The 23,364-nt window shown below is 37.4% G+C and overlaps 1 pseudogene across 1 annotated transcript; it reads left to right on the forward strand.

The window, feature by feature from the left end:
- The first annotated feature begins 13,506 nt into the window (after positions 1–13,506).
- On the forward strand, positions 13,507–14,597 carry LOC308414971 (mitochondrial fission regulator 2-like; annotated as a pseudogene). Its single transcript has one exon. The product of its transcript is annotated as a mitochondrial fission regulator 2-like (transcript).
- Positions 14,598–23,364: the final 8,767 nt, after the last annotated feature.

Genomic DNA, 23,364 nt, shown 5'->3' on the forward strand with positions numbered 1-23,364 from the left:
GAACACATATGATATGCAGTCACTGATAATTATATACTATGCCTCACACCAATCATAATGGCTAACATGAAACAAAACAAAACAAAACAAAACAAAACAAACAAAAAAAAAAAAAAAAAAAAAAAAACCTCAGATGACAGCAGATCCTGGCAAGGATGTGGAGAAAGAAAAACCCTCCTCCACTGTTGGTGGGGTTGTAAACTGGAGCAACCACTCTGGAAATCAGTCTAACCATTCCTCAGAAAATTGGACATAGTGCTACCTGAGGACCCAGCTATACCACTCCTGGGCATATACCCAAAAGTAGCTCCAATATCTAACAAGGACACCTGCTTAACAATGTTCATAGCAGCCTTATTTTTAACTGCCAGAACCTGGAAAGAATCCAGATGTCCTTCAACAGAGGAATGGATTCAGAAATTGTGGTACATGTACACAGTGAAGTACTACTCAGCTATTAAAAACAATGAGGATACCTCAGTCCTTCTTAAAAGGAAGAACAAAACAGGGGAGGAAGTACAAGGACAAATGGAGTAGCAGGGACTGACGAAAAGATCTACAGAGACTGCCTCACCTGGAGAATCACCACATATGCAGCCACCAAACCCAAGCACTATTGCTGATGCCAAGAAGTGCTTACTGTCAGGAACCAGATATGGATGTCTACTCAGAGGCTCTCCCAGAGTCATACTGATACAGATGACAATGCTTGCAGCTAAACTTCAGACTGAACATAGGGACCCCAATGAAAAAGCTAGAGAAAGAACTGAAAAAGCTGAAAAATTTGCACCCTCATGGGAAGAACAACATCAGCAGCCAAGGCACTGAAGTAGAGAGGGTGATCGTGAGAGGGAGCACCTTCATGGAATTAAGTTGAAGGGGAGGAGGGAGGGACGTGGGGGAAAGGGTATAAAATTTGAAATGTAAATACAGAGAATATCCAATAAAACTGAAAAAAGGAGAATTAGTGTTGATATTTCTCAAATTATTTCACAAACTAGAAAGAGAAGGAACATTGTTCAGTTCATTTTAAAAGACCACCATTACACCAATATCAAAACTATATAAAGACCCAACAAAGCAAGAGAATCATGGAAAAATATCTTTTATGAACATGGATTTAAAAAATCTTTATAAAATATTTGCAAATTAAATTCAAGAACACATAAAAAGATCATCTACCATGATCAAGTAGGCGTCATCCTATAAAGAAGGTGAAATATAAAAACCACATAATCATCCCATTAGTTTCAGAAAAGCCTTTTGACAATATCGATACACCTTTATTATAAAAATACTGCAGAGATTAGGGATACCAAGGATGGACATACCTCAACATAATAAAGGCAGTTTACATCAAGCCCATAGCAAAGAATCATTTAAGTAGAAAAAAAAAAAAAAAAAAAAAAAAAAAAAAAAAAACTTAAAGAAATTCCATTAAAATCAGAAAACAAAACAAGGCTATCCACTCCCTCAGAACCTATTCAATATAAGCCTTGAAGACTCATCTAGAGTGATACAACAACTGAGAAACCTCAAGAGGTTACAAATTAGAAAGGGAGAAGTCAATGGATTGTTACTTACAGATGATATGCTCTAATCATATAATATACATAAGTGACCCAAATAAATCCACTGGGAAACTCTTATAGCTGATAATCATATATATTCAACAATGCAGGTGAATACAAAATTAACTAAAAAAAATATCAGAAGGTTTTTAATATGCAAACTGCAAACACTGAGAAAGAAATAAAAGAAATAGCACCTTTCACTATCACCTCAAATAATACAAAATATTCTGGGCTAACACTAAACAAGCAAGCAAATGACTTCTATAAACAAAAGAAGAAATTTAAGAAAATATGAGATCAAATTTCTTTCATATTCATGGATTGGTAAGGTTAACATAGTAAAAATAGCCATCTTACCAAAAGCAATCTACAGACTCAATGCAACCCCCCATCAAAATTCCAACTCAATTCTGCACACACCTTGAAGTATAAACTATAGGAACCTAAAGGAAAGAGTATTAGGTTGTTCTCCACAAACTGACATCAAAATCCTATTGCTGAAGACAACACTTCTACAACTCATTGAGAAAAGAGAAGTTGAGTTGATGCCTATACAAAACCCTTAGCCTTACTTTCTACAGTTTTTGGTACAGGAAAATATTCAGGGTGCTACCAAAAAGAGAAATGTAAACACCAAACTCCTTGACCTCCAGTGTTGTCCTGCCTGCAAGATTGTGGTAAAAAGCTTGTGGGAGTAAACAAATAATATCTGGTTTGAATTAAGTCCTACTGCATGAGATAAACCCTCAGTGCTTATATAAGCAAGACCCTAAGACTAGATAGCCAGGGACCTAAGATAATACCAAACACTACTGTTCTAAAAAAATGTAATGATAAAAAGACTGCAAATGATGTTCTGATATACTCATAGGTCAGTGCCTAACTCACCCATCATCAGAGAAGCATCTTCCCGCAGTAGATAAGAACAAATACAGAGACCCACAGTCAGACATTGTACAAAGGTTGAGTGACCTTGGAAAAGACAGCCCTTAATGGCATGTCTTCATCAAATTCCTCTGTAAAAGAACACTGCTGGTGAGGAAATAGAAAGTGTCAGAGCCAGAGAGGATGGAGACAGCAAGAAACCAATAACCAAAGTATGGTCAAAGTTTACATGAACTCACAGAGACAGAGGCAGTATGTGCAGGGCCTGCAAATGTGCTCACCAGGTCCTCTGCATGTATATTATGTATACAGTTTAATGATTTTTATGGAATTCCTGGGTATGCAAAAAATTAGGTCTCTGATTCTTTTGTTGTTGTTGTTGTTGTTATTATTATTTTACTTTATTTATACATTCAAGATTTTATTCTCCTCCCAGTCTAACTTTCTATTGTTCCACATCCCATACCCCCTCCCTGCCCCACGAGGCTCCAAAGAGGATGACCCCAACCCACGCATCCCACCAGACCTCTAAATTCCATGGGGCCTCCAGTCTCTTGAGGGTTAGATACATCTTCTCAGGATTGAACCCAGACCCAAAAATCCTCTGCCATATATATGTTAAGGAACTCATGTCAGCTGATAGCTGCTGTCTTGTAGGTGAGCCAGGGTCTGAGAGATCTCAGGGTTCCAGGTTAATTGAGACTATCAGTCCTCTTACAGAGTCGCCCTCCTCCAGCTTTTCCCTAATTCAAACACAGGGCTCAGCAGCTTCTGTTGGTTGGTTGGGTGCAAATATCTGCATCTGACTGAAGAGTGCTCCATAGCCTCAGTAGTGGTGTCAGGCCTTGATGCTTCCCCTTGAGCTGGATCCCCTTTTGGGCCTTTCCCTGGATCTTCTTTTCCTCGGTGCTTCTCCATTCCCATCTCTGCAGCTTTTTTAGGCAGGAACAATTATGCGTCAGAGTTTTGACTGTCAGATAGCAACCCCCATCCTTCACTTGATGCCCTGTCTTTCTGCTGGAAGTGGGCTCTACAAGTTCTCTATCTTTACTGTAGGCATTTCATCTATTAGACCCCCATTAAGGCCTGAGGGTCTCTCACGTTTCAGTTCTGGAGAGTCCTCCCAACATCCTGTCTCTGGAGGCTACCTGGTTCCATTCTTTCTGCTGGCTTTCTGATTCCTGTGGTGTGGCTTCTCTTGGACTCCATTCCTTCTTTTGTCTCATCCAACTCCAATTTGTTAGTTTTTGTTTTATCTTATTGTATTTTAGTTTATATTTATCCCTTAGAAGCCTGTTTTTTTATTTGTTTTTTTGTTTTTTTTTTTTTTGTTTTTGATAAGAGACAAAAAAGTAGTGGGTCTGGATGGAAGAAGAAGTGGTAAGGTGTGAGCAGTGAGTGAAGGGACACTGTAATCAAGATATATATAATATATATAAATCAATTTTAATAAAAGAAAATTCATATAACTCAGATAAAGAATTGTGTTTCATTATAGAAATATTAAAATCATTACAGCTCATAGAATAATCCTAATAAAGCATCAATATTTTCTAGTACAAAGATTTTATAACAGAAATAATGTATTCAAGGTTAATCTAGGAAAAGCACAAAACAAATGTGGGGAAAAGTTGTAGCTAGAGGTTGAGATAAAAAGAATCATAGAGAAGGCACCCAAGACACAGCAATGACTGTGAAAAAATCATGCAGTCACTTCTGTTAGCATCTAACCATGACTGACCAGGCACCAAGGAAACCTGCCACTGCAGGAAACAGTAGAGAAACCAAGAAAATCAAACTACTCAGAAAATGGAAAGATCTCCCATGCTCATGGATTTGAAGGATCAACATTTTAAAAATGGCCATCCTACCAAAAGCAATCTACAGATTCAATGCAATCCCCATCAAAATTCCAACCCAGTTCTGTATTGAGTTAGAAAGATCAATGTGCAATTTCATATGGAATAACAAAATACCTAGAATAGCGAAATCCATCCTCAACAACAAGAAAACATCTGTAGCAATCACTATCCCTGACCTCAAGCTATATTACAAGGCAATTGTGCTGAAAACTGCATGGTACTGGTACAGAAATAGGCACATGGAATAGAAGATCCAGAAATGAGCCCTCATGTACATGGTCACCTGATTTTTGACAAAGGAGCTGTAAACATTCAATGGAAAAAGGACAGCATATTCAACAAATGGTGTTGGTCCAACTGGCACTCAGCATGCAGAAGAATGACAATAGACCCTTTCTTATATCCTTGTACAAAGCTCAAGTGTAAGTTGATCTAAGATCTCCACATTAAATCAGGTACACTGAAACTATTAGATGAGAAAGTAGGGAAAACCTTAGAACACACGGGCACAGAAGAAAATTTTCTGAACAAAACACCAATGGCTCAAGCTCTAAGGTCAAAGATTAACAAATGGGACTTAATGAGATTGCAAAATTTCTGTAAGGCTAAGGACATTGTCAAGAAAACAAAACGGCAGCCAACAGAATGGGAAAAGATCTTTACCAACTCCACATCACATAAAGGCCTAATATCCAAGGTATACAAAGAACTCAAAAAGCTAGACACCGGAGAATCAAACGACCCTATTAAAAAATTGGGTACAGAGCTAAACAAAACGTTCTCAATTGAGGAATGTGGAATGGCTGAGAAACATCTAAGGAAGTGCTCTACATCCTTAGCCATCAGGGAAATAAAAATCAAAACAACCCTGAGAATCCACCCCACACCACTCAGATTGGCCAATATCCAAAACTCAGATGACAGCAGATGCTGAAGAGGTTGTGGAGAAAGAGGAACACTTCTCCACTCTTGGTGGGGTTGTAAACTGATACAACCACTCTGGAAATCAGTCTGGCGATTTCTCAGAAAATTGGACATAATGTTACCTGAAGCCCCAGCTATTCCACTTCTGGGCATATACCCCAGAGACACTCCAATATACAACAAAGATACATGCACCACAATGTTCATAGCAGCTCTATTTATAATAGCCAGAAGCTGGAAAGAACCCAGATGTCCTTCAGAAGATGAATGGATACAAAAATTGTGGTACATTTATACAATGGAGTACTACTCAGCTATCAGAAACAATGACTTAACCAAATTCCTAAGAAAATGGTTGCATCTAGAGAATATCATCCTGAGTGAGATAACCCATTCACAAAAGAACAGACATAATATGTAGTCACTGATAGTGGGATGCTAACCCCAGAGGCTCGGACTGCCCCAGAAACAACTCACAGACTGTGTCAAGTTCAAGAAAAAAAAAAAAAGAAAAGAAAACAAAACAAAATAAAACAAAACAAAACAAAAAAAAACAAAAACAATTATGCTCAATCCTTAAACACCAAGAAAACGTTGACTAATTCTGGGTTACATCCTGTTTTACATGTACTTTTTGCTCATTGTAACTAGTAAGACCTTAATGCAGAGTATCAAACCTTAAAAAGAAAGAAAGAAAAAAAAAACCCAAACACTGAAAAAATGTATTTGTATACATTTATGCAAAAAATGTTTAATTTTTTTCTTTTATCTTTGTTTTTTAAAATAAAGTTTTTAAAAAAAGAAGAAAAAAATCAAACTAGTTTCTTGGGTCATCCTTTGTGCTTGGATAAAGTTGCTTTCCTGAATAATAGTGTTGAAAACTTTTTTAAAATGGATAGTTTATGTATTTACATTTCAAATGCAATCCCTTTTCCTGGTTCCTCCCTCTCCTCGCCCCCCCCCAGCTTCTATGAGGAAGCCCCCTCCCACCCATCCACTTCTACCTCATTGTCCTAGCATACCCTGGGGAACTGAGCTTTCACAGGACCAATGGCTTCTCTTCCTATTGATGCCAAACAATACCATCCACTGCTACCTATGCAGCTGGAGCCATGTGTCTCTCCATGTGCACTCATTGGTTGGTGTTTTAGTCCCTGGGAGCTCTCAAGTGTTTGGTTGGTTGATATTATTGTTCTTCATATGAAGTTGTAAACCCCTTTACCTCTTTCAGTCCTTTCTCTAACTCCTCCACTGGGGTCCCCGTGCTCAGCCCAATGCTCTGAGCATCTGACTCTGTATTTGTCAGGCTGTGGTAGAGGCCCTCAGGAAACAGCTATATCAGGCTCCTGTCAGCAAGCACTTCTTGGCATCAGCAATCGTGACTGGGTTTGTTGACTGTATATGGGTGGGGTAGTCTCTGGAAAGCCTTTTCTTCAGCATCTACTCCATTCTTTGTCCCTGTATTTCCTCCCATAAGTATTTTGTTTCCCCTTCTATGAAAGTCTTTTGAAGGAGCTGATCTTCCTAATCTTTTGTTCTATGGGCCACCTAGAACTGGCAAAATTCCCACCATTTTGGCAGCAGTTCAAGAACTCTGTGAGCTCAAACACTTTTAATTAATAAGCATCTGATGAACATGCAATACATGTAGTCTGTAAAAAGTGAAAACATTTTCTCCCTTAACTGTGCCAGGAAGTCATTCAAATGGGGAAACATATCCTTCCTATAGATTGTAATTCTGGATAAAGCAGATTCTCTGTTATGACATCAGCTGCTCAGGCAGCTTTAAGAAGAATCATGAAAAAAGTATCTAAAACAACTAGATTCTGCCTCATCTGTAAGTTTGCCAGTTGAATAATTGAACCCCTCACTTCTAGATGTTCAAAATTCTGCTTCAAGATCCTGTCAGATAAAATATAGCCAAAATGATTACTGGATATTGCTAAGAAGGAAAATGTCAAAATTGGCAATGAGGTATAGCTTATCTGGTTAAAATATCAGAAGGAGATTTATGGAAAGCCATAACATTTCTTCAAAGTGCTATTGGGCTAACAAGTAGAAGAGGAAGTCATAGAAGATGTGAACACAGACATTGCTGGGGTAATACCAGCTACAACCATTGATGGACTATTCATTGCATGTCACAGTGGCTCTTTTAATGGACCAGAAACTGTGGTAACGGATCTAATAAATCAAGGACACTCAGCTACTCAGCTTGTCAATCAGCTTCATTACAAGCTTATAGAAAAAAAAAAACTCTCTGAAGTTTCTTATTACAGAAAAAAAATGGGCTGACTCGGATAAATGTGGAGCAGATGATGCAGATGAACACCTGTAGCTGATGAACCTTTGTACAGCTGTGATGCTTCAACCAGTTCCGAACTGGTGAAGACACTAAACATTTTTTGTATTAATGACCAAACCAACTATTTTGAATAACAGAAATGAATGGCCAAACCATCTATAAAATTTAATAGTGGAGAAAAATATAACTTCCAAATAAAAAAAAAAAAAATTCCTAATAAAATACAGACCATGGGGCTGAAGAGATGGCTCAGTAGTTAACCTCTGCTCTTCCAGAGAATAGAGGTTCAATTCCCAGTAACCACATGCTGGCTCACAACTGTCTGTAACTCCAGTTCCAAGGTATCTGACACCCTCATACAGACATACATGGAGACAACGCAGTAATGCACATAACAAATAATAAATAAGATCATACAAATAAAAATAAAATGCAGAATGTGAGGAAATGGCACATTTTACAACTAAAATTTATGTGAACTTTACCTATTAAGACTCTTACCAAAGATATGTTGAAGGAAGCATTTGCTGGATACATGTTTCAGTCTCTCTGGGACACTGGGATGTTTAAAAATAGACACTGCTAAGAACTTTGGAAAAAAGAAGCAAGAGATGGATAATATGTTTTTAAAATACGAGAGAATAACAGACATTCCCTGATTTTGATACTGAACTTCTTTTTAGGTTAATACATTTTGTGATGGACAGCGTTTGTTCGGGAAAGAAATGTGTCCTGTAGTAAGATGATCAGGCTCATTGGTGACCACCAACAATTTTTCTCCTTGGACAAACAGGCATGGAGTCCTCCAGGTGCTTTTGTCTAAGCCTCAGTTTGAGCCTATGAAAACTTGAAGAAAACACTAACAGAGTTTCCAATATCTCCGAGTTACTTTCCTAACCTACGTCTACCTACCTTCAAAGTTCCTGCCAGGGAGAAATCATTTATTCCACGTAACTCCTGAGAATAAGAATTCTCTCTCCCAGGCACAGTGAGAAGAAAGAATTCTAGTTGATAGATTCCAGTAACCAGGTATATGTGGTCTTGGCATACTTTTATGGACTTTCTCCTTGCAGTGTTTACCTTTCCTAACTCAACCGACTATTGTACATACCCCACCCACATTCCCTCATGTTAATTTAAAAATGAATCCAGTCACCCCTGTATGAATGAAAGTTTAGTTCCTGTCACGCCAGATCCTTTTCCTTCTACAATAGTTATGTCTGAATAAAATCTGTTTTTTGCACTTTTTCTCTGGCATCCAGCTTTATCTTTGATATTGCACAGATGTCAAGTTTTCATCTTCTGGGTTATTAAAACTGTCATGTTTCCTTTCCTTAGCATGTCACAAGCACTTTTCTAAAATAATAAGAAAAAGAGAAGTGTGCATCACCTCACATTTCTAACATTTATGTGGGATTTATCCTGGGAAATTTGAGTAATATGTTTATGTTGGCTTATATCATCCTGTCTCCTTTATTAAGCATAAGAGCAAGAGTGATAATTTTAAAAAAAAACCTTAGATACCTCGAGCAAAGCTCTAGTAAACAGATTTACTGTTCAAGAACTGGCCCCTATTATACATTAAAGCTTTGATTGCTATGTCTGCTTGGAGTTTGCTAACTTGGATGTAGTAGGTCATGTTTGTAATAGCAGTGCTACTGAAACTGATACAAGAGAATTGCTCTGAGTTTGGTGCTAACCTGTGCTACATGATCATTTCTGGGTCTGTCTGGGTTAGAGTGATTGCCTGCCTCAAAAGATATAGAATAATTCTAATTATTTTCATATTATGCTCTTAAAATAAATTCAGTAAAGTGGGCCCAAGGTTAATTTGACCTTTGACCTAATAATATTTCAATTGTTCTTTGGAATTTTATATCTCAAACATTGTAGGCATGCATGTGTTTTAAATTTATTTATTTTTAGAATGTCATACATGCATGACTTCTGCATTTACATCATTTTCACTGTTCCCTCTCTCCTTTCAACTCCTCCCATGTCTTTCTAGTCCCTCTCAAATTTATGTCTTTGTTTTTAGTTATTGTTATTATTACATGTACACACACATGTATTTATAAAGAGATTCTTAGTTTATTTAATGTTGTTTATATGCATATGTGTTCAGGTCTGGCTGCTTGGGATTGAATAATCTATTATGAAGCTTGTTACTATCTCCCAAAAAAACCTCTACATTTTCATAACTATTATATTAGAATAAATTCTTTAAGTAGGGTAGATGTCAATTTTACTTTAAAATATTTTATTTACTTCCCAGAATTTTAAAGAATTTTACATTTTACTAAAGAAGAGAATCACAGATTTCATTTTTTACAATAAACTAATTGATTTAGACAATAATTTTCCAAGCATAAACACCACTGATAATTTTCAGTTGCTGGAAGCATTTCATATTAAATATATATTTCTCAGGTGTTTTTACAAACAGATAAAACAAGTGGAAACAGATGAATAAGGTTTGAGTTTGTACTGATGTGAAAAGGAAAACATATACAGTAATTTATGCTCATTACATGAGCTGACTAGAAAAATGGCTTAAAATAAAAGTTGAGTTTGAAGGTTACAGCGGGGAAAGCATCTTGCATAAATACTAGTCATTATTTTTTATCATCATTACCTAAGTAGCCACCAGGAGCATGCCACTGAATTAAACACTTCATGGATTTCACTTAATGAGAAAGGGAATGACTACCTATTATTTTTTCTCATCAAGGCACTTGCTGTTTCTAGGTTCTGCCAAAAGAATTCAATTCTAACGATAGTATTTATCTACCATTTCCTTTTTGCCTCGTGCCTTATCTCTACCATGGTTTTTATTAGTTTCTAGAAATCACTGCACAGGCAATTATTTTGAAGGAGGTCAAAGGCTCATTTGATTCATTTCTGTTCTGACACACAGATTAAAGGTACAAATGTAATCAAATGTTGTGCTTAGTCAGACAGAGCTTGAAAAAAATCTAGTCTGAAAAATAAAGTCCAACCTCACAGATGGGTGAAAGATGTTTTCTTTTTAATTAGTGTTTCTGTTTGGTTTAAAAAATGAAGCTGACTAAAAGCTATTTTTGAATAAACTTCTTTTGCCATGCTATGGGTGAGTAGAATGGTTGTTGACAAGTATACTGAAAAATCTTAAGCTAAGAATTATCTTTGACTCAGATACTATTGAAAAAAACAACCGCTGAGGCATTGTCCTATTTTCTCAAATTCTGTAAGAAGACACACTATGTCTTCAATGTTCTTAATAACTCCTATAAGAGAATTTTCAGTTTCAAAATTTTGACATATTTTTATTAATCAAAATATTAACAACACATAGCTTGTATACCGAATAGTAAATGGATCTTTTAGGATGCATCTAGGAGGAACACTAAGCTTCAAGGTCTAAAATGTAGAAATTTGTTTCTGAGTACTTTGTTCTACCACAGGAAAATATTTCCAGACACAGCTTTAGCAATTAGTTGCTGATATACCACACCCAAGCTTGTTCTCAGCCAGTTTCCCCACCCCCAAGTTTCCTGCTAATAGATACACGTCAATCATTTATCTCATATATAGATACAAATATCACCGAGTGTTTCATTAAAGGTCATGCCAAGAGTCTCTTTTTAAATATTATCAGATCTCAGAGCTCAGCAAAGAAGCCTTGTGCAAGTGGAACATTAGCAGGGAGGAGCCAATGCTGTGTTGAATTTAACTGGTACAGTCATCTCTCAAACATCCATGTTTATGGTAGAAATATTGTGCAAATTACAAAAAGAGGATAACCAATGTCTCTTTGTATTGTTGAAAAGCTTGAAATATGATAGTTCTCAGAAACTGGTGAGTAGGTTAAATGTAGTACATTGGATTTACAACCCTACATTCAAGATTATTGGGAACTAAATTCATTTAGGGCCAGGTAATATGTGGGTGTTACATGCATTCACCTATGTGCAGTATTGAAAGAATCAAGATGTTTTGGATTTTCACTGATGATTGTCTAGGGGCATAAAATACTACCATTCACTATGCAGCACTGAATAATTTTCTTTTCATATATCTGCATGTTGGCAACTTTAGTTTTTATAGTGTTTATAGTACATTGATACTGTAGTATATTCTTATAGGATCCAACACCCTATTCTGGGTATGGTCATGTTTCACTGGAAATCTTTTGCAAGTGAGTTAAATACAAGATAACAAGATATTATGCTGATACAGCATATTATATACTACTTCCGAATTTGAATAGGAGAATAAAGAAAGGAATGACAGAAAATGCACACCAAAGATGTCCCCCTTCTCAGTTTTTCTTGAAAAAAATTTCCTCCATTGTACTTGCATCTATCATTTGCATATGAAAATACCTACTACTTTAATTACAATTACTTTTTATTCAAAATTTCATAAATACTCTCAAAGTAGATTTTCTACGCTCAGTCATCAACTAGAGGATATTTGTCTTCATTAGATCCCTCTGCCATTTTCTCATGCTTGCTTTTAGACTCCCTATGTTGTTTTATTGGATTTTCTTCACATATTTGCATGGTTATTTTTTACTTTGGGAGTTTTTCCTCTCTTCAAAGTTTTTAGGTCCTATGACATAGACTATTTTAATTTACAATCACATAAAGAATGAAATTTGTTTAACATGTTTATGGGATTTGATGAAATTAGTTTTGTGTTAGCTTGAGATGGGCCTTGAGAGATGGCCCAGCAATTCAGAGTGCTTGCTGCTCTAGCTGTGGTCCAGAATTTGGTTCTCAGCATCAAACTCCAGCTCTAGAGAATTCAAAACTCTACTCTGTCCTCCTGGGCACCTACACACATATCCACATATCTGAGTACACGTGGGCACACACACACACACACACACACACACACACACACACACACACACACACACAGACATACAGAGACACAGACACACATGCATGCACATCTGTGCATGGAGAACTTGCATAATATATATATATATATATATATATATATATATATATATATATATATATATATATATATATATATATTGCTAAAAGTGGAAGACATTTAAACCCAGTCTTGGGAGGCAGAAGCATATGGATCTTTGTGACTTCAAGGACTGCCTGGTCTTCTGTATTGCTAGTTCCAGTCCAGCTAGAGCTCCATAATGAGACGATGCCTCTAGCAAATAAGAATGTAGATGACAATAAGTGTTGATACTGAGAGGGGAGGGGGAGAGAGGAAGCGAGAGGGGGAGAGAGAGAGAGAGAGAGAGAGAGAGAGAGAGAGAGAGAGAGAGAGAGAGTGAGAGAGAGAGAGAGAGAGAGTCTGTATGTGTGTATGTGTTTCTATTGTGTTGGAAAATTCAGGGATTGTCATAGCTGGGTTCTGGTGGTGAGATTATGACCTGGCTGTAGTTTCTTGTGTTCTTATGCTGATCTCTAGATATCTATCTTTGGGAGAATTAAAGGTTTCGGTACCAATTTCCAAGTTTGTCTTTGTAGGATGGGTGTTTTGTTCCTTGGTTTCTGTTTCCTCTCTGGTCTCATCAATCCAATCAGACGTCTCCCTGTGTAATTGATCTCTAGTAGAGCATGAGAATTTTAACTTTCAGTGACTTTTTTTTTTCTTTTTTGTCTTTTCTAGTGAGATACAGGACAAAACTTTCATTAATCGAGAGATCCATAACAAAATTCAAGCCATCCACTCAAATGAAGGTAAATATGAAGAACATTAAGGGAGTTAACAGCAGTGTGTTATGGAGTTTTCATTTGTAAGTCAATGAAGTTGACAAAAATTTGGAGGTCTGAGTAATGGAAATTATCAACGGGTGAGACTGAATACTGATAATTGAAAACATAAAGAATACAGAGTCAAGGTTGGAAGTGGGAAGTGGTTTTGGGAAAAAGTTGCTGTGCAGCAGTTGGCAGGACAGCCACCAGACATCCTGTCCGGAGAGTTTCCCTGGCCTGGCCACATGGCAGGATCCAATGCAATGAGACGGTACCAAGGAACTTGTATTCTTCAACTTGCTTCGCCCGTGTCTTTTATTCTGAATATATTAAAAAACATGGTGGCATGTTTTGGTGTTCCTGTAGACCAAGATTTGCTGATATGTCAAAATAAAGACTATGGGTCAGCTTGGAGTATTTTTTCATATTATTGGGAGATTGCTTCCTTTAGAGCCTTGATGAAGACCTCGTTTTGAGTTGGTCCCACGTGTGAACTCTAAGGAGTCTGATGATTATGAGCCGGTAGTTCCATCTTTTGCTGTTGCTTAATGTGTGGCAAATGATGAATAAATCAGTTGTCTCAGATTTCGACATAGTATATGGAAAAAGGAGGAAGGGAAAGTTGCTCTTTTTCATCCTTCAAAATTCATTTGTGATCCATCATCACCTGTTCTAAGAACAAAACAGTGGCAGATGATCTTTCTGTAAGTGAAGCTGTAATTTAAAAGATAGCTGCCCATGAAGGTGAGCTAACTTTTCTCCAGTCTCAGATGGCTTTGATTGTGGCAATGCAGGACCCAAGAGAGCGTAGAGACTTGAGTAATGGACCCAGCAAGGAGCATATGCCACCATCAGCATCAATTTCAGGTCTGAGTGTGGAACCAGACCAAGTTCTAAGTGTGGTGCTCTCTCCTCCTCCTCTCTTACCTCTTCCTCCTCAGTTTTCTCTACAGCCTCCAAGTTCTCTTCTCATGCAATCTGGATCTGCTAATAATACACATGGCATAGAGAATCTGGCTACTAAAATTAAAAAGCAGATCTCAGATGTTAAGAAGACCGATGATAGCCATCATTCAAAAAGCCAGAGATTTAGTGATGTTCCGAACATGTAGGATGTTCTGAAGGACATGAATAAGGTCAAATGTCAGTCCATGGAAAGGTCACCAGATGGGAGACCCAATCAGAAGAGAAAAAGATAGAGTTCACAATGACATCAAGTGTCTTTAAATCTAATGCACTGAAGCAGAAGTTGGAATTTCAAGATGATTCCTTTGACAGAGAAAATGGGTCTTGGCAGTGTTCTCCATTTTTTAGTCTAGAAACTCCAAAGTTTTGATGTTACATTTCCTCAACAGAAAGTCGCCAATGTAAGGGGAGGATTGATAATATAAAAGCAGTTATCCAGGGTATCAGAAGCAAAAGCTGTGCTCACACTTGGAAGGGCAGATCCAGGCAGGCCATGTGGTAACCTTCACTGCCTGTCAGAGAATTACCACCATTTTTTAGGGTGATCAAGCTGTACTGGGACCTATCTCCACCCGAGGAAGACATTTAAGAATACTCTCTGTACTTTCGAATGATAAGACATTTAACTGGCTACTAAAGAGACTTGGATGTATAGATTCCTCACTTTATGTGAGTGCTACTGAAAATGAAATGCATGCATGGTTCAGTGATTTTCCTAAAATATGGCTTCCTACTGAGGCTCCTCTCAGTCTTTTGAGTTGCTGTGATATGGTGTATTTGGTCTTCAGCAACTTGGAAATTTTTAGTGAGCAGAAGATGATGATTGTTTATAATTAAGATAGTCACAGTTTTAGTCATATGGGTTGGAACTTTATAAAACTTCATGGGGTAATAAATTATTTGACTGTAAGTACTGCAAGTAGAAGTACACACTTGGTAAGTTTTATGTGCACTGGCTTTGCACACAGACAGCTGGAGTGTTCCCTTTGTTCTCTATTATGTTTGCACCCTATATTTTTTGTAAGTGGATTTTATAATAAATGGATCTTTTGAAAAAACATAAAGAATATAAGAACATGGACAATTTGGTCATGCGTGTGGAGGTCAGATGAGGCTATTAGATCCTCTAGAATTGGAGTTATGGATGGTTGTGAGCTGCCATGTGAGTGCTGATAATTGAACCCTGATCTTCTGCAAGAATAAGTGTTCTTAGCAGTTGAGCCATCTCTCCATCCCAAAGGGACTATATTATTAAATTAGTTTCTTGATTTCCTAGCATCAATCAGCTAATAGTAGCTTTTCAGCTAAGGAACAAAAGCTTACCTCCCTTCTCCTTTTTGGATTTTTTTCTGGCTCCACTTAAACAGGTTTTATGTGTACTGTCACAACCATACAAAACACACACACACACACACACACACACACACACACACATGTATATATGTATGTATGTATGCCCTACTGTGTCCATGTGTCCAAAAGACATTGTTCTCTTGATATTTATTCACTTTTACCTCTTACAATCTTTCCATTCCTTTGTTTGAAAAGATTCCTTAGCCTTAGCCTTGGGAGAGGATGTTATATATTTTGATCTGTGCATCTTGAATTTTGCTATACTTGGTACCTTGACCAGTTTCTGTGGTAATTTGTATTTACTGCAAAAAGAAGCTTTTCTGATGAGGGATCAGTGATGCAATGATTTATTTGTTAGCCTGTTGTATATATGTTCCATTCATAGGAACCCTTCTGTAGTAGTTGTTTCTATATAAATTTTGCAAAGAAGTCTTTTGTGTTAGATATTCCTCCTGATTATTCCTCTTTAGCTTGCTCTTCCTCCACAACCATAGCTGTATTCTTCTTGATCCTTATATCCTTTTAAAACTTTATAGCACTAAGTTTTATCTTCCTACCTTGAAACCTTCCTCCCATGGCCCCTATTTCCTAACCTCTTTGGGTATTCAAAATTCCAAATTTGTATCATTTATAGTTGGTATACAGTGAGAAATATTTCACTATGATGTTTACACATACTTTTTTTAAAATTGAGTATCCTCTCCCATGTTCTCTCCCATCCACTTTCCACAAACTTGAACCATTTTATCCCTAGTATTCCTCTTTCTAATTTCCTGTGCCTTGTATTCTGTATTATGTAGGGTATATGCCCAAGAATGAGACCACTGCACTAAAGTTAATAGGCAGATAAAGAAATAAATGATCAAGGTACCAACTGTCTAACTTCTAACAGTTCATTTAATGGTATCTTACAATATCCTATCCATTGAGAAAAATGTGAGAAGTACTAAAATTAAGTAGATTGAATCAGTGTTGATTTATAGTATTGTTGTAGAAATAAATAATGATTTACTGAATAATGCACTACAAACTGTTTTGTCTTTAGCATCTGTGTTATTTTGATAAAAAAACAAAATACTATTTTATCACATATAAAACATAACAAAACTAATGGAGGCATCTCACATTTTGAGTATTAACTTAATATTTAAAGGTGCCTGGATGCTTCTTTAATATAAAACATAATCTTATGAAAGTACTAAAAAATAATACTAGAGGTAAATAAAAGTAGGCATTTAATAAAATATTTAAAGGCATACATATAAAGTACTACATTTAATTTTGAAAATCAAAGACCTGAAAGAGAACCGTGACAGCAATTTACAAAGAAATGATCTAGAAATTTTTCTTACCAGATAAAATATTTAAACCAATACATTTAAACCAAAATATTTAAACCAATACATTTAAACCAAAATATATAAAGCAACAATTTAACAAAATTAAACAAGTGCCTTATATGACACTAGTAAAATTCTAGCATCTGAGTCTGTAAAAATGGAGCAAAGCATTAACACCTGGGGTTGGTGTAAAAGTGCAGTGAGTGATTGTATGCAGAATACTAAACCTCAGTTAAGTACTCAGTGAGTTTGTTTTGAGTACTAAAACTCATTTTAGGCAGAGCAGAGCCTGGCCTACCTGCCAGGCAAAGTGGCGGCTCATAGAGGCTCTGCAACTGCGACTGGGAACAGAAAATTAGAACTTCTGTTTCCACCCGGAGGCGACTTCCGGACGCAGAGCAGAGTCTGGCCTACCTGACAGGCGAAACGGCGGCTCATAGAGGCTGAGCAACTGCAATTGGGAACAGAAAATCAGAACTTCTGTTTCCACCCAGAGGTGACTTCCGGACGCAGAGCAGAGCCTGGCCTACCTGCCAGGCAGAACGGTGGCTCATAGAGGCTGAGCAACTGTGATTGGGAACAGAAAATCAGAACTTTTCTTTCCACCCGGAGGCGACTTCCGGACACAGAGCGGAGCCTGGCCTACCTGCCAGGCAGAATGGCGGATCATAGAGGCTGAGCAACAGCGATTGGGAACAGAAAATTAGAACTTCTGTTTCCACCCGGAGGCAACTTCCGGACTCAGAGCGGAGCATGGCCTACCTGCCAAGCGGAACGGCGGCTCATAGAGGCTGAGCAACTGTGCCTGAACCAGCAAACAGAAACAGAACGTTGGAACTTCTGCTCACACCTGACAACTCTGAGGCATAAAACAGGGCTTGACCCATCTGACATCTCAACCAGTGGAGAACCAGGGATACAGACCAGATACAAGGGAAAGGTAAGAGCATATCACTGACAACAAAATGGCAAGAGGAAAGAGAAAGAGTATATCCCAAGGGAACCAAGACAATCTAGCAACACCAGAGCCCAGCTCTCCCATAACAGCAAACATCGGAACTCCAAACACTCCAAAAAGAAGACACAGACCTGAAATCATGTCTCAAGACGCTGATAGAGTTAATTGAACAAGAAAGGGAGGAAAAGCAAAAAGATTCAGAAGCTTTTAAAGAAGAAACAAGAAAAACACTCAAAGAACTCAAAGAACTCAAAGAACTAGAGGAAAACAGAACCAAAGAAATAAAGGAATGGAAGAGGGAAATTAAAACAGAGATTGACACAATAAAGAAAGCGCTAAAAGAGATAACCCTAGAGTCAGAACACCAAAAAAAGAAATCAGGAGTCACAGAAGCAAGCATTTCCAACAGATTACAAGACATCGAGGAGAGAATCTTGGGGGCAGAAGACAACATTGCAAACATAGACAAAACAGCCAGAGAAGATGCAAAAAACAAAAAGCTCCTAACCCAAAATGTCCAGGAAATACAAGACACAATGAGAAGACCGAACCTAAGGATAATAGGAATAGAAGAGGGAGAAGAGTATCAACTAAGAGGCACAGTAAATATCTTCAACAAAATCATAGAAGAAAACTTTCCTACCCTCAAGAATGAGATGACCAGGAGCATAAAAGAAGCCTTCAGAACTCCAAATAGGTTGGACCAGAAAAGAAATACCTCCCGACACATAATAGTAAAAACATCAAGTGCCCAAAGTAAAGAAAGAATACTAAAAGCAGTAAGGGAAAAAGGTCAGGTAACATATAAAGGCAGACCAATCAGACTCACACCCGATTTCTCAACAGAGACTATGAAAGCTAGAAGAGCCTGGACAGACATCATGCACTCCTTAAGAGAGCACAAGTGCCAGCCCAAGCTGCTATACCCAGCAAAACTATCAATCACCATCGATGGAGGGACGAAGATATTTCAAGACAAATCAAAATTCACACAATATCTGACCACAAACCCAGCACTACAACGAATTATATGTGGAAAACCCCATACAATGAGGGAAAATACAGCCTAGTAAGAACAAAAAAAACTCCTAAACAAGAAAACTAAAAGAAGAAAAAAAACACAGACACAACTCAACCCAAAAAAGCAATAATAGCAGGAAACAGAAACAACTATTCCTTGATATCTATTAACATAAATGGTCTCAACTCCCCAATAAAGAGACATAGACTATCAGACTGGATACATAAACAAAATCCAGCCTTTTGCTGCATACAGGAAACTCATCTCAGAGACAAAGACAGACACTATCTCAGAGTAAAAGGGTGGGAAAAAATCTTCCAAGGAAACAGCTCCAAGAAGCAAGCTGGAGTGGCTATTCTAATATCGAATAAAGTAAATTTCCAACCAAAAGTTATCAAAAAAGATAAGGAAGGACACTTTTTACTCATTACCGGGGAAATCTGTCAGGAGGAACTCTCAATCCTTAACATATATGCTCCAAATAAAAAATCACCCACATTCATAAAAGAAACCCTACTAAAGCTCAAAAAATACATTTCTCCCCACACGATAATAGTGGGAGATTTTAATATCTCACTCTCACCAATGGACAGATCAGGGAAACAGAAAATGAACAAGGACACTGCAAAACTAGCAGAGACTTTGAACCAAATAGAATTAATAGATATATACAGAACATACTATCCCAAAGTAAAAGAATACACCTTATTCTCACCACCCCATGGCACCTTCTCGAAAATTGACCACATAATTGGACACAGAACGAGCCTCCATCGATATAAGAAGATTGAAATACTCCCATGCATCCTCTCAGTTCACCATGGTCTACGGCTGGTCTTTAACAACAACAAAGACAACAAAAAGCCCACATACACATAAACTAAACAATGCTCTGTTAAAGGATAGCAGGGTCAAAGAAGAAATAAAGAAAGAAATTAAGGATTTTCTAGAATTCAACGGAAACGAAAACACAACATACCCATACCTATGGGATGCAATGAAAGCAGTACTGAGAGGAAAACTCATAACCCTAAGTGCGTCCAAAAAGAAACTGGAGAGAGCTCACATGAGAAACCTGACAGCACAGCTAAAAGCCCTAAATCAAAAGGAAGCAGATATACCCAAAAAGAGTAGATGGCAAGAAATAATCAAAATTAGGGCAGAAATAGACCAAATAGAAACAAAAAGAACCATTGAAAAAATCAACGAAACCATGAGTTGGTTCTTTGAGAAAATCAACAAGATTGATAAACCCCTGGCCAGACTAACTAGAGGGCAAAGAGAGAGTATCCAAATTAACAAAATCAGAAAGGAAAGTGGGGACATAACAACTGAAACTGAGAAAATTCAAGAAATCATCAGATCCTACTACAAAAACTTATACTCCACAAAATTGGAAAATCTGGAGGAAATGGATGAATTCCTAGACAGATACAAGGTCCCAAAGTTAAACCAGGACCAAGTAAACCATCTAAATAACCCTATAACACCTAAAGAAATAGAAGAAGTCATCAAAAGCCTCCCAACCAAAAAAAGCCCAGGTCCAGACGGGTTCAGTGCAGAATTTTATTAGACTTTTATTGAGCATATAACACCAATACTCACCAAACTATTCCAAAAGATAGAATTAGATGGAATACTACCCAACTCATATTTTGAGGCTACAATAACCCTCGTACCTAAGCCACACAAAGACCCTACAAGGAAAGAGAACTTCAGACCAATCTCACTTATGAACATTGATGCAAAAATACTCAACAAAATCCTCGCAAACCGAATCCCAGAACACATCAAAACGATCATTCATCATGACCAAGTAGGCTTCATCCCTGGGATGCAGGGATGGTTTAACATAAGGAAATCCATAAACGTAATCCACCATATTAAAAAACTCAAAGACCAAAATCACATGGTCATCTCATTAGACGCTGAGAAAGCATTCGACAAAATCCAACACCCGTTCATGTTAAAAGTCCTGGAAAGAACAGGAATCCAAGGCCCATACTTAAACATAATAAAAGCAATATACAGCAAACCAACAGCCAACATCAAACTTAATGGCGAGAAACTTGAAGCAATCCCACTAAAAGCAGGGACTCGACAAGGCTGCCCACTCTCCCCCTACCTATTCAACATAGTACTGGAAGTCCTGGCTGGAGCAATTAGACAGCAAAAGGAGATCAAGGGGATACAAATCGGAAAGGAAGAGATAAAAACATCACTCTTTGCCGATGACATGATAGTGTACTTGAGTGACCCCAAAAATTCCACCAGAGAACTCCTACAGCTGATAAACAAGTTCAGCAAAGTGGCTGGATACAAAATTAACTCAAACAAATCAGTAGCCTTCCTGTACTCAATGGACAACCATGTGGAGAAAGAAATTAGGGAAAACGTACCCTTCACAATCGTTACAAAAACTATGAAATACTTTGGTGTGACTCTAATTAAGCAAGTGAAGGACCTGTATGACAAGAACTTGAAACCTCTAAAGAATGAAATTGAGGAGGATCTCAGAAAATGGAAAGAACTTTCATGCTCATGGATTGGAAAAATCAACATCTTAAAAATGGCCATCCTACCAAAAGAAATCTCCAGATTCAATGCAATCCCCATCTAAATTCCAACCCAGTTCTTCATGGAATTGGAAAGATCAATGTGCAATTTCATATGGAATAATAAAAGACCTAGAATAGCGAAATCCATCCTCAACAACAAAAAAACATCTGCGGGAATCACTATCCCTGACCTCAAGCTATATTACAAGGCAATTGTGCTAAAAACTGCATGGTACTGGTACAGAAATAGGCAAGTGGATCAATGGAATAGAATAGAAGATCCAGAAATGAGCCCTCATGTATATGGTCACCTGATTTTTGACAAAGGAGCAGTAAACATTCAATGGAAAAAGGACAGCATATTCAACAAATGGTGCTGTTCCAACTGGCACTCAGCATGCAAAAGAATGAAAATAGACCCGTTCTTATCTCTTTGTACAAAGCTCAAGTGTAAGTGGATCAAAGATCTCCACATTAAACCAGATACACTGAAACTATTAGATGAGAAAGTAGGGAAAACCTTAGAACACATAGGTACAGGAGAAAATTTTCTGAACAAAACACCAATGGCTCAAGCTCTAAGGTCAAAGATTAACAAATGGGACTTAATGAGATTGCAAAGTTTCTGTAAGGCTAAAGACATCGTCAAGAAAACAAAATGGCAACCAACAGAATGGGAAACGATCTTTACCAACCCCACATCAGATAGAGGCCTAATATCCAAGGTATACAAGGAACTCAAAAAGCTAGACACCAGAGAATCAAATAACCCTATTAAAAAATGGGGTACAGAGCTAAACAAAACGTTCTCAGTTGAGGAACACCGAATGGCCGAGAAACATCTGAGGAAGTGCTCGACATCCTTAGCCATCAGGGAAATGCAAATCAAAACAACCCTGAGATTCTACCTCACACCAGTCAGATTGGCCAAGATCCAAAAATCAGATGACAGCAGATGCTGGAGAGGCTGCGGAGAAAGAGGAACACTTCTCCACTGTTGGTGGGGATGCAAACTAATACAACCACTCTGGAAATCAGTCTGGCGATACCTCAGAAAATTGGATATAGTACTACCTGAAGACCCAGCTATTCCACTTCTGGGCATATACCCCAGAGACACTTTAATACACAACAAAGATATATGCACCACAATGTTCATAGCAGCTCTATTTATAATAGCCAGAAGCTGGAAGGAACCCAGATGTCCTTCAGAAGATGAATGGATACAAAAATTGTGGTACATATACACAATGGAATACTACTCAGCCACCAGAAACAATGACTTAACCAAATTCTTAAGAAAATGGCTGCATCTAGAGAATATCATCCTGAGTGAGATAACCCAATCACAAAAGAACAGACATAATATGCAGTCACTGATAGTGGGATGCTAACCCCAGAGGCTTGCACTCCCCCAGAAACAACTCACAGACTGTATGAAGTCCAAGAAATAAAGAAAACAAAAAAAAAATATACATATAATTACCAAACAAAAGACTTTGACTATTTCCATGTTGCGTTTTGTTTTGCATGTACTCTACGCTTATTGTAACTATTAGGTTTTCAATGCATACTGTCAAGCCCTTGAAAAAAATCAAGTACTGACTAAAAAAATATATTCACATGGTTTTATGTAAAAATTATTTCAATGTCTGAAAAAACAGTACTGACAAAAATGTATAATTTTAAGCAAAAAATGTTTAAAATTTGTACATTTATCTTTGTTTTGTAAAATAAAGTCGTTAAAAAAAAACTCATTTTACTTTGTGTTTGTCAAATCACATCTTGAAGAGTATCACTGTGTGGGCAAATTCTTGGGTGTTAGAAATGTCAGAACCAATATGATGATCTATAGGGGCAAAATCAATATTTATATGCTGTTATGCAAAAATGCTTTTAAAATCTGT

Source organism: Micromys minutus (assembly GCF_963924665.1).
Source record: "Micromys minutus genome assembly, chromosome: X".
Classification (NCBI taxonomy): Eukaryota; Metazoa; Chordata; class Mammalia; order Rodentia; family Muridae; genus Micromys; species Micromys minutus.